This window comes from Mustela nigripes, chromosome 7 (genome assembly GCF_022355385.1).
Source record: "Mustela nigripes isolate SB6536 chromosome 7, MUSNIG.SB6536, whole genome shotgun sequence".
NCBI classification, from domain to species: domain Eukaryota; kingdom Metazoa; phylum Chordata; class Mammalia; order Carnivora; family Mustelidae; genus Mustela; species Mustela nigripes.
In genome coordinates this window covers 75,981,285-75,993,464 of record NC_081563.1, presented here as the reverse complement: position 1 = coordinate 75,993,464, position 12,180 = coordinate 75,981,285, and the positions used below count along the sequence as shown (strand labels likewise).

At 47.9% G+C, this 12,180-nt stretch overlaps 1 long non-coding RNA gene across 1 annotated transcript in view; it reads right to left on the bottom strand.

Annotated features, from left to right (window-relative positions):
• The window catches only part of LOC132022585 (uncharacterized), a 30,962-nt gene extending 19,204 nt beyond the window's left edge, over positions 1–11,758 (bottom strand). Inside the window, exons 1-2 of the long non-coding RNA XR_009405633.1 lie at positions 11,315–11,758; positions 11,137–11,201 (exon numbers count right to left, since the gene is read on the bottom strand). This is a non-coding gene — a long non-coding RNA (uncharacterized LOC132022585). The remainder of the gene's footprint in view (positions 1–11,136; positions 11,202–11,314) is intronic.
• Positions 11,759–12,180: the final 422 nt, after the last annotated feature.

Below are 12,180 nucleotides of genomic sequence, written 5' to 3'. Positions count from 1 at the left end.
GCAAAGGTCAATTCCAGTGCGGTAAGGTGATGAGCGAAAGAACCGAATGCTAGGGGAGTCAAAGACTGCTGTGAAGGGGACTGCACAGTTGATGCGACAGGGCGAGGCGGGGCGGGGGAGTGCGGGTGGAGCATGGGTTCTTATCCTCCTGGCCCTTCCCTCTTCGGCCATTCCCTAGCCAAACTAAAGGCCACGAAGGCAGCCTCTAAATAATTGTCAGAATTCTAGGTGAATTATCTCATCTTAGAAACAACAGTCTGGAGCTGGACTAACCTGGCCTCCCTGTTCCCTCTGTCAAGTGATGGGTTGTTGAGTCATGTGATATGACTGTACCTGTGTACCCACATTCCTGACTCTGGACAGCTTACACTTGGCAGCCATTATGCACATGAAGATGAAAATCGGGGTGATGTTCAGACTTGGTAGGATCCCACATCACTGAACCCAAGTTAAAAATCGTGTTCCAGAGTCCATTAGGATATATCTCAGAGAGAAAAGTGGCCATCTCTTTCAGCTTTGAAAGAGATTGTCATATCTGGTCAGAAAGATTTATCCAAGGCTAACACACAAAATGTTGGCAACAGCACAGATAACTCCCTGAGTAGCTGACAGAAAATCTAAAGCTATCTGATTGTCAATTTCCAACTGGGCCAAAGAGTTTAGATTTGTCTGATAAACCTCAAAAGCTTTGGGAGATTATTTATAACTTCAGCTAAGATTAATAATACATCTCTCTCATCCTTTTCCAATGGCATAGCCCTCATTATAGAAATCACCATTTAGATGTTCCACATAAAAAGTGAAAGAATATTTCCTCCAGGTAATTTTCTAGAATAGCCTATGTGGTTTCATTTTGTAAGTTCCTGGAGGCATGTTTCAGTGAGATATGTTTCACGGAGGGTGTTGAGATCTTAAATACCTACACATTTTGAACATGTTAAGGCTTGATTTCCACATTAGAAAAAAATAGTACCCCAGTGGAGTATAGACTGCCTTGAAGGTGTAGGTGTGGATCGAAAGAGTCTCTTTGGGAAGAAGAAGAACAAAAGACATGACAGTGACCAAAGACATATCCTCACTAAGACCTACATTACAGAGCAGCAGTGATGCTCTCAGGGAAACATGACTGTAAAGTAGAAAGAAATAGGCAAAAATTAAAGTAAGAGCATTAGACAAAGGAGGATATGTTCATCTGTGGCTCCAGAGATATCTGGACTCCCTTCTTCTGAAGACTTGGAAGAATAAACTCTCCATGCCATGCTGTCTTCTGCTTATGAGGGTCTCAGGCTAGAGTCTCCTGATGATCTTCTGCTTCTGGAGGATTCTTAAGAGTCCTCACTGGGAAATTTCTGTTTGGGATGGCCTTCCAGTTGCCAGGGATGATTTGCGTTCCTTTAATTGAGAAGCATAAATCCAAAAAAATCAAACTCCTTAAGTTTCACTCCTTTACTGGGTGTCAACAATAACTGATAAAGTCTTTTTCCATCATGGTCCATGGGCTGTCTCTCCAGGACATCTCTTCTAGAAAACCAAGTCGTAGGTTGTACAAGGATGGATTAGGAGGATATTAAGGATTAAACTAGCAGATTGAATGGATCTCTTATGGTATGTGCTTATTATTGCTTCTAACAGGGCAGAATCTAGGATGAGAGGTAAATTCCTAGGTGCTTGGGTAGGCTCGTTACCCTCATGAGTAGAGAACCGACATATTCTCAAAGGAGAATGGCAACTGGCCAGGGAATGATTTGGGACCAGGGAGATTCTAGTGTTTCTGAAAGCTGGGCTAGGTTTAATTTGAAAATTGCATCCATCCCTTCTATTTTGTGTGAAGGATCTGGGTGGCATGGACAGAGCCCCTTAATGATCTTCTCAGTAAAATAAGGTTACTCATCATTATAGCAGTAGATTGGGGCTCCAGTAAGAAACGTAAAATTGAATGGCTTGTTTTAATGCTCTTCAACAATAAAAGACTTCAACAGGGGCGCCTGGGTGGCTCAGTGGGTTAAGCCGCTGCCTTCAGCTCAGGTCATGATCCCAGGGTCCTGGGATCGAGTCCCACATCGGGCTCTCTGCTCGGCAGGGAGCCTGCTTCTTCCTCTCTCTCTTTCAGCCTGCCTCTCTGCCTACTTGTGATCTCTGTCTGTCAAATAAATAAATAAATAAAATCTTTAAAAAAAAAAATAAATAAATAAAAAAAAAATAAAAGACTTCAACAAACCTGGTAGGGGGGAACCATGCAAGAAAATCCAACAACAAACAAAAACAAAAACAGCCAAATATATTCATAGTCCCTCACAGGGGATAATTGTATAACATTCATTTGGAGGTTTTCAAATGGGCCTTGAGGTCTTGATTCCCATCCATGCCCCGTCTTTACTGTTTTGCCAAGATTTTGTTGTTGGCAGGTGAGGTATACACTAGAGCAAGGTTCAGTGAACTACAGCCCACAGGCCAAATCTGGCTCGTGGACTCTTTTTGTAAATAAGTTTTTCCTGGAACACAGTCATGCCTGTTTGTTTATGTTCTGACTATCACTGCTTTTACAACCCAGCAGCACAGAGGAAGAGTTGCAACAGAGACTGTGAGACCCACAGATCCTAAAACATTGACTATCTGGCTCTTTACAGAAAATGTTTGTCAATCCCCAGTCTAAGGCACCATTAAGATGTGCCATTTTGGTCATGCTGAAAGTTCCCCGACCTGGCCACTGTAAATCCAGACTATTCTCTGTGGAGTTACGCCATTTTGCAAAGTATGCCTAAGAAGTTGGGTTACAGTGAATATCCTACAAAAGAGTGGGCCACCGGTCTGGTGAGGGGTAGATTTGGACCGAGGTGACCCCATGCGAGTTGATCCCAGTTGGTCTCCCGTGTTGCTTCTGCACCTCCTGTCTTGGGCTCCCAATCAGAGGTTACTGTCTACAACTGCAGTCTTCAGCAAAAGCCGTTTTGGAGATTGTGTCTCTCAAGTCAACTCTCTGGGTTAACAAAATCAGGACAGAGGAAAAACAGAGCTTGTAAAGTTTTCAGATAAAATTCATCCTCTGAAGGCCACCAGCGAAGCCAGACCTAAAATTGGTTGGTCCTTGAGGCTGGTTTTTGCCATGGCCTTATTGGTATTCATCTGCTGATTACTTTATGTCCATTTTCCCCCTGTTACAGACAAATAAAGTTCATGACACAACAGGAAAAGACAAGGGGAGATTAGATGAATAACATCTAAATTGTGGAAAAGCCCCAGCTCAGTTAGAGAAAGCTGTTATAGTAAAACTGACTCTTAATGACTTAGAGAAGCATGGGACAACACAAAACTGACCATTCTTTTTAATAACATCATTAGGAGAAATGAATGCTTTTTATTTTATTCGTCCTTGTGGGGTTCGCAAGTTCTTAGGGCAGGAGAGCAGAAGAGGGCAAACACTAAACTGGCTAATTTCTTAAGGTGAGGGTCCATGTATGAGATGTAAGAATTCTCAGCAAGAACCAAGTCTTGTACAAGTCACTGGGTGTTCTGCTGTTGTTCCCACAACTATGGAGCACTTGTACTGGTCCTCACTTCCCCATCAGAGGAATAATGGCTGTCACTTATCAGGCAGGCACTGAAGACAATTTATCTCTGCGTACCCATGTGCCAGACACTGTTCACATTTGCTCTCGTTTAAACCTCCACAGCAACACCATCTAGTCTGTATTCTTCTTCTTTCCATTTGACAGAGGTGGACATTGGGGATCTTACCCAAATGTGTCAGCTACTAAATGCCTGAGCCAAAGCTAGTCTTTTCTCACATCAGCATCTCACTGCTCCTCTTAGCACTGTCACTCTGTGGACACGGCAGCCTTTGTTCCCAGGATTCCCTTTCTACTTGGTCTGCACACAGCAGAGATGTCCCCCTCGACCATCCCCACACACCTTCATATTCAAGAGGCCTCTCCCCATTTCTCACCTTCCTCACTCAAAGTTAAACAATAAAAACACGTAGGTGACTAATAAATACACTAAAAGGTGCTCAATTTTATTAATCAAGCAAGAAATGCAGATGCATACCAAACCATAATGAGACGCCATTACATACCAAGCAGACAGAAGAGCTCAAACTAAAAGCACAGATAAAATCAAATGTCGGCAAGAATTTGAAGCAACTGGAACTCATGAGATGGTGGGGATGTGTATTGGTATAACCACTTTGGAAACTCTTTAGCAACATCTGCTAAGATGAAATACATACCTTCCCAGATGTATTTCCAACAGAACTGGCTATATGCTCAAAATGTTCATAGTAGAACCATTTGTGAGCACTAAAAACTTAAAGTTACTAGGTGGGTGCCTGAGTGGCTCAGTGAATTAAGCCTCTGCCTTCAGCTCAGGTCATGGTCTTAAGGTCCTGGGATTGAGCCCCGAGTAGGCTCTCTGCTCAGCAGGGATCCTGCTTCCCCTCTCTCTCTCTGCCTGCCTCTCTGCCTACTTGTGATCTCTCTCTCTCTCTGTGTCAAATAAGTAAATAAAATCTTTAAAAAATTAAAAATTAAAAATAGTTACCCCAAATACACATCATCAGTAAAAATGGAGAAATACATTGCCCTATACCCACAAAATGGAATATGCAGTAATGAAAATGAACCACAACTCACGTAACACATGGTTGAATCTCAAACCGAAGAGTGAACAAATTGTTTCTCAGACTTTTGGCTAAGGTCAAGTGTAGAATTGTGAACAAAGAATTCACACACAAGAATATGCATGGGATGACTTCATTTATAAGAGGTACCCAGACAATCAAAACAGTTTTGATCAAGATATTGTGTATCCTTAGCAGGGCTTTGTAAAGACTGGGAAAGACAAGAAGAGGTTTTGTGAAGTACTGGTAATGCTCTGTTTCTTGATCTAGGTGCTGAATACAAGTATGTTCCCTTCACAAAAATTAATTGAGCTGCACTCTTATATAATTTGTGTGCTATTCTGAATGTATATTATACTTATAGAAGTTTTAAAAAGATAAATTTATATAACGCCTCCTTAGCATCCCATTAAGGTCCATTTTCAAAGAGAAGGAGTTATGAATCCAGAGGGACTGTGTTAGAAATGCCATACTCACGGTCCCTAGGGTGGAGGTTCCTAGTGTCTGATCAACCTACCCAGCCTCACATATACTCTGCAGCACCCACCTTTGTCTTGCACCATCAAAGTCATTGTCTGGTAGTAACAGGACTTTAAAATCAGACAGACCCCAGATCTGCTGCTTATCTGTGACAGAGCACTGGGCAAGTCACTTTATGTCTCCAAACTCCTATTCATTTATCTCCAAAGAGAATGGAAGCAGGTGCTAGTCACGGTCTACTCCAAAGTCATGCGTCCTGCTTCTTTGCTTTCCACTGCCGCTGAATACACCACTTTTGTGACTTCCCAGCCTCTCCAGTTGCTGGAGCAAGAGTGTGTGACCCTTGGGAGTGTGGAAGATGGGAGAACAGAAGCACGGGAGGGCACTTGTGTTTTGGGGGACATTGCAGTGTCATCCTTGGAACCCTGATTCTGGACAACTGCTGGGACCAAGAGAGAGACCTTGGATGGCCTCTCCTAAAGGACTTGTCCTTGAGGGTTTGTTTTTTCAACTCCCCCATTAGGACTGAGACATGAGAGAGCTTTTTCCAGGCTACAGAACAGGTCCTGGGGGGAGAATAGGAAGCTGGTACATTTGATCCAATTGTGAATTGTTCTGAAATGCCTCCTTACGTCATTTCCAACAGGTACTTGTTCAGTGCCTCTGAGGCGCAGGGACCATGCTGTAAGCTGGGGACCCCGTGATGGACAAGACAGATAGGATCCCTGGCTCTCAAATGGGCACAGCCATTCAAGCCAACTCATACTTGTCAACTTTCTAAGTCACCATGAGCATAACGGTGAGCACATTCTCACTCTGTGTTTGGAACTCCACCCATGATCAACCCAAGGGCACTCCTGGAACCCCTGGCTTGAGACTGCCCAAGATGAATCATTCTGAAGGAAAGTGAATATTTGTCAAGCACTCTCTATGTGTAAGAGGTGGGCTCCAGACCTGACCAAACCTCACCTATATTCAAAAACTACACCATAAATACCAGGTTAAGGAATTTGGATCACATTGAGGAGCAGTGGGAAGATGACTCTGGCATCCGTGAGAGGGAAGAACAAGACCTTGGAAGCAGCAAACTGAGAGACATGAGTGGCTTCAGATCCTTCAGAGAGGGGCTCACACCCTCTGAGTTTTATTCCTCCTGGCTTTTGGTTGCCCTGCTAAGTAAAGACTGTGTAAATCCATGGCAGGCCACAAAAGACCGCTGCTTGCCTCCTAAAACCCATTTTCCCCCCTCTCTCTTTTCTAACAAAATCTGGAGTTTATCTAGAGCAGCAAAATTCCCTGCTGAAAATATTCACCTCCTCCAAACCTAGCTAAAGATGTCCATGTAATCCATTTCTGGTCAATGAGGTGTGCAAAGAATTTCATAGCGAGGCTTCTTCAAAGGTATTGTTTTCTTGATAAAAAGATACTTAAGTTCAGCAGGCCAAACTTTTTCCCTACTCCCTTCTTCTGGCCTGGAACTCAGATGTGATGGCTGGAAGTGGCACAGCTGTTTGTGACCGTGAATACAAAAGCTTCAGGTCAAGGATGGCAGAGCAGGAAGACAGCAAGAAACTTATTTCTTAATTTCTCCCTTACGAACCCATACTGCCTCTCTCCAGACTCCTTATTATGTGAGAAAAATACCCCCTACTTGTTCAAGGTTTATTTTAAGAAGCCCAGTGTAATTCTAACAGGTATATGTGGCAACCTGAATAGCTCAGTTTCCCCCTCTTTCTATGGTCCCACAACCTGGTGCATGAATGAATAATGCATCTGTTACATGCTTTTCAGAGGCTGCCCCCCAGGAACATCTAAAGATGCCCTCAGGTTATACTACCTGGTTGGTTCCAACTCTCTCAGGCTTGCAAGCTTCTCTGGCTTGCCTGGACCCTCCAGACACCGGCAGGCAATGCCAGCTGGCACAAGCCCAGCATACCAGATCTCCAGCTATGAATCCAAGAAGGAGCCCTAGACCAGCCATCAAGAGTCCTGGGGCCCTGGAGGATGACCTCTGTTACTAATCAGGGCACGACCCTGACCCAGTCATTCCCCACTCCCCCCGGGACTTTAGTCACCCCTTCTTCAAAATAGGGAGATTGGGCACCTGGGTGGCTCAGTTGGTTAAATGACTGCCTTTGGCTCAGACGATGATCCCAGAGTCCTGGGATCGAGTCCCACATTGGGCTCCCAGCTCCGCAGGGAGTCTGCTTCTCCCTCTGACCTTCTTCCCTCTTATGCTCTCTCTCTCTCTCTCTCTCTCTCTAATAAATAAATAAAATCTTTAAAAAATAAATAAAATAAAATGGGGAGACTGAGCCAGTATATCAAATTAGCTTGTGTTAAGCTATAAAAGAGAAAAACCAACAAAACACAAAAAGAGCAGATTCAAATGGTTTCAACAATAAGGAAGTCGAGACCATTCCAGGGATGGTATGGTCAGCCACTCACTCATGTCATCAGATACCCTGCAGTTCTCCAGGGATTCGTTTTGTCCTCATTCTGACTTCCTGCAGGGGCACAGGGATGACTACCCCAGTATAAGTCATCATAACCAGGCGCACTACCAGCCAAGAACAAAAAGAATCCATCTTTCTTTCTTTCTTTCTTTCTACCTTTCTTTCTTTCTAAGATTTGATTGATTGGTCGATGACACAGAGAGAGAGAGAGAGAAGAGAGCACACACATGCACAAGGGAGTTAGGCAGAGACAAAGGGAAAAGCAGGCTCCCCGCTGAGCAGAGAGTCCCACGTGGGACTCGATCCCAGGACCCCAAGATCATGACCTGAGCTGAAGGCAAACGCTTAACCACTGAGCCACCCAAGTGCCCCAAGAATCCATCTTTCTGTTGTTTCATTTTTAGGAACAAGGAAATTTCCCCACATTTCCCTATCAGATTTCCCTTTACCTCTTATTGGCCAGAAGTGTTTATTTCCAAGCCGTCACCAAAAAGGACAATAGGATCACCACCTGCTGGGAGCGTACTTTGCAGAGCCAACCATGACCAGTACAGAAAGGGAGCCCTCCTTGCTACCGAAACCCCATGATACCGAGCAGATAAAGGCAGAGGGTTTTGGGCTGAAGTTAAGGATGTGGAGAGGGCTGGAGCCCAGCCCTATCATCTTCAGAGTCCCAGTCACAGAATCCACCAGTATGAAAACACTGGGCTTGAGTTCTAAGGCGGCTTTCCCCCTAGCATCCCATCGGTCTCTGCTTCTAAGATGAATGGCAGGATGAGGTCAATGAGAAAGGGAAAACTACCTATGTCCATGGAGGCCATATTGAAGATGAGGCCACTCAAAGCCCCAGGGGCTTCCTCTGGGCTTGCTACAGCTCAGAAAACTATATGGACTGTTCTACACTGCACTCCTAATAGCCACTCACATTTATGTGAAGTTTTCCTGTCTGCCAGGCTCTTGGGCACACATGATCTCATCCAGTCCCAGAAACAGCCCTATAAGTAGTCAAAAGCCCAAACTGCTCTACACTAGAGCCATAGCGATGGGGAAACCAAGGCACAAATCAAGGAGACATTTGTCCCACAAAACCCAGGTCTGGACCACAGCTGCCAGTCGGGTGTAAGGATGAATGCCACTTCTTAGAAACTGGGGGTCTCCAAGGGAAAAAGCCATAGGCTTGACGAGAGGTGACCCGGGTCTCTCATTCTATCTGAACACTCTCCCCTCATCTGTAGAGTGCATCCCCTGAGTGCACCCCCTTGGGCCCATTGGGAGGACTGGGGGAGCCCTGTGAAGGCCCCTGGGTTGTTGAGAAGGGCTGTGGGGTCCTCCTGGCTAAAGCTACAGACAGCCTGGAGAGAGCAAGATCTGTCCCTTCATCTCCGGACTACACCCGGAGGAATCCTCAGCCCCAAACGCCCACTGCCACCCACGCCTGGCCACTGCCTCCTCCCTGGGCTGCCAAGGCTGCCTCCCCCACCTCCCCGCCACCCCCCTCCTCCCGCCCGGCAACTCCCCCGCTCCCTGGGGGCAGGCAGCTGCTAATGGCTCTCCCCACAACCTGCTTCATTAAAGATTTGTTCTGTGGAGTTGCAATCAAAATAAACAGACCAGCCTGAAAGCCAGGGAACTAAAAACCAATTAAGAGGGAATGGAGCTAGAAGGAGGGGTGGGGGCAGGAGGGGAAAAGAGGCTGGGGCTTTCCAAAGACTCAGTTCCCATGGCAGCCAGCTTCCAAAATAGTCTGGAAATGAAAAATAATGAAAACCACTGTGGAGAGCAATACGATCCTGGCAGGAGAGTACCGACCTCGGGATTGGCTAAATCCCCTTGCTCGTGGTTCCCAGAGGGCTCCCCAGTGGGTCAGAGCCCTGGTGACCTGTCCCTCCCCAATCCCTGCCCATTCCTCTTTCCCTCCCAAGCTGGTGAATGGTTCAGACCCTCCGCAGGGCGCACTGCCAGGGCTCCAAGATGAAGGAGCCACATATGACCGGGCCCCCTGAGGAAACGAGAGACATGTGATGCAGGCGGGGAGGGCTCGGGACGAGACTCCAAGGGCAAGTTCAGGCACCATGAGGCCCAGTTTCAGAGGGCTTCCTGGAGGAAGCAACATTTGGACTGATACCTGAAGGGGGAGCTGTCCGGGAAATGAGCAAGAAGGAAGGTTGTTTCAGGAAGCAAGAAGAGGAACTACAAAGGCCCAGGAAGTAGGGGAGTGGGAGAGAGAAAAATCAGGAGTTCAGTAGGGCTGACAATTATTGAGTTAGGTGGATTTTGTACCAAGCGTAGTACTTTTTTACACACGGAATCCCAAGAGGCATGCTGAGACTCATAGATGTCAAGGTGGTGGACCGGGGGCCCCAGTAGAGGTCTGTGGACCCCACACCGACCTTCCTTCCCTCTGACGGGAGCCCCCACTTCCCTGCCCCTTCGCTCACCCTGCCAACAGGGGAGCAGTCATTTCCTAGCCATATCTCCAAGGAGGCCCAGCAGCCCACCGGCAGGCATTGCCGTTTAACCATCTCCAGACCCCCTTGTGGTCTGGTTTCTGTTTCATTGGTGAGGCAACAGGAAAGCTGAGATCCTATTAAGCTGACTTGCAGAGGCCAAAGAGGAATAACAGCCAAAATTAAGTTAACCCTTGCCTGCTCCTTTGTCCACCACCCCCTGCTTCCCGGACCACAGACATAAGCACTGAACCATGGGACCGGCGAGGGAAGCAACAACTTCACCCCTTGGAGAAGGGGCTCTCAGGCCCTGAGGGACACGTGGCCTCCCCAGGCAGGCTGGACAGGTCGGGAGCCTCCTGCACCGGTGTAAGTCCCAGTGCCATACGGGGTCCTCCAGCCTGACAGCACTTGCCACGGCAAGGACGCCTGGGCAGGAAGCAGGACTATGCAAACAGGACCTGGTTCTTCCAAAAGGGAAGGAGGAAGGTGGAGTTCAGCGGCCCCGAGGGCAGATCTCAGGCATGGACTTCCCACGGGTCTCTCTTTCCAAGAAGCCAAGCCAGCGCCCAGTGGGAACCAACAGGAACCGGATGGCAAACCCAGAGCTACTAGCTCCTAACAGCGTCCCCTGAAGGCTCAGAGCAAAACAAGGGGAATGCAGGCCAAGGAAAGGGCACTGGGCTGGGAGTCCAGAGGCTGGCCTTGAGCAGGTGCCTGGCCTGGCCTCGTGGTGAGCAAAGCACAAGCATTGCAATCAGATCCCCCCAAGGGATCAGCCTAGTTCTGCCTCCTTGGAGCTGCATGACTGTGGTCTAGTTACTGCTCTTGGAGCCTCAGTTACCTCAGCAGCGAATGGGTACAGTCGTGATGACTCCATAGGGTTTGTATTGGGCAAAAAAGGCGCGAGAGTGCCTTGAGCAAACTGGGCAGGGACTAGGAATTCAGTAGCATTCCTTTCTCCTCCAGACCTCAGCTTCGCCAGCCGTAAAATGGGGTGCCAACCCCCATGGTTAGGTGTGTAGAGTGCTCGGAAGACTGCAAAGGCCTCTAGAAGTATACAAGAGGCCTGTGGCCACAGAGGCTGCCGAGAAACTAGTCCCTTTCCAACCCCCAGTCCCCTTGTCATGTCTCCCACCTGCCATTGGCCGTAAGGCCTCCCCCACTCTGCACGGCCTCTTCCTGGCTGGTCTTGAGGGGTTTCTGTGTCCACAGAGATAGAAGAACATATATAGGGCAAGTATAAGAAACTCACAGCACAAATAAAAATTAGAATTTTTTTGCCCCTCCCCAGCCGTCCGCCACCCCCTGCTTACAGTTGGAGGAAATGAAGTCCAGGCATATAGATGATCTGTCTGAAGTCACAGCATGTTAGTGCCTGGGTTTGAAACCCCAGCACCACCGCATTCCAAGGCCCATGCCCCTGCCCTACCCCATCCCACTTCCCAGTTCGCAGGCAGAATGTCTCCTGGGCCCAAAGGGCCTGTCCAGGGCCAGAGTGAGGAATTCAGAGAACTGGGGCGAGTCTCTCCTCCCACAGGTGCCAAGAGTGTGGTCCCCTCTCTACCAGCAGGAGAAAGTGACACGCTGAGTGACCGCCAGCTTCCTCACTGGCCCACACCATCCTGGAGGGAGCCAACGGGGCAGGGACAAGGGCAATCTGCCTGGAGGTGGTGACACTCAGGCCCGGGTTTGGATCTGAGTTCAGCTGGCTAAACCTACACAGGTTCCCCCACCTCTCTGCCTCGTAGTCCACTTATCCAGGAGAAATGCTGGTCCCATCTCCCAGGCAGGCTGCCAGGAGACCTGAAGGAAATAACCGATACGTGCTGAAAACCCTCGAACCTTGTTATCATTAGTAATTAAGCCAGTCGTTATTTGTTTGTGTTTCCAAGCAGCAGACTGGCTAAGTGTGTTAGAGAGCTTCTCCCTCCCCACTCCTCAGCCCTTCCCGTCCTGTGGACACTGGCCCAGCTTTGTCCAAAGATAATGGACAGGTGACTCGATGTCCCTTACCCCCCCTGTCAGAACAGCCCCCCCCCCAGGCTGGGTAAGCGCCCACAGAGACATTGAGCCTTGACTGTTTATCTCGCAGTTATGCCCAGCCTGTCACAGAGCAAAGGAGGCAGGTGAGGCAGGCCTTTTCCCCCTTCTGACTCCCAGGGCTGAAGAAAGCCCAACA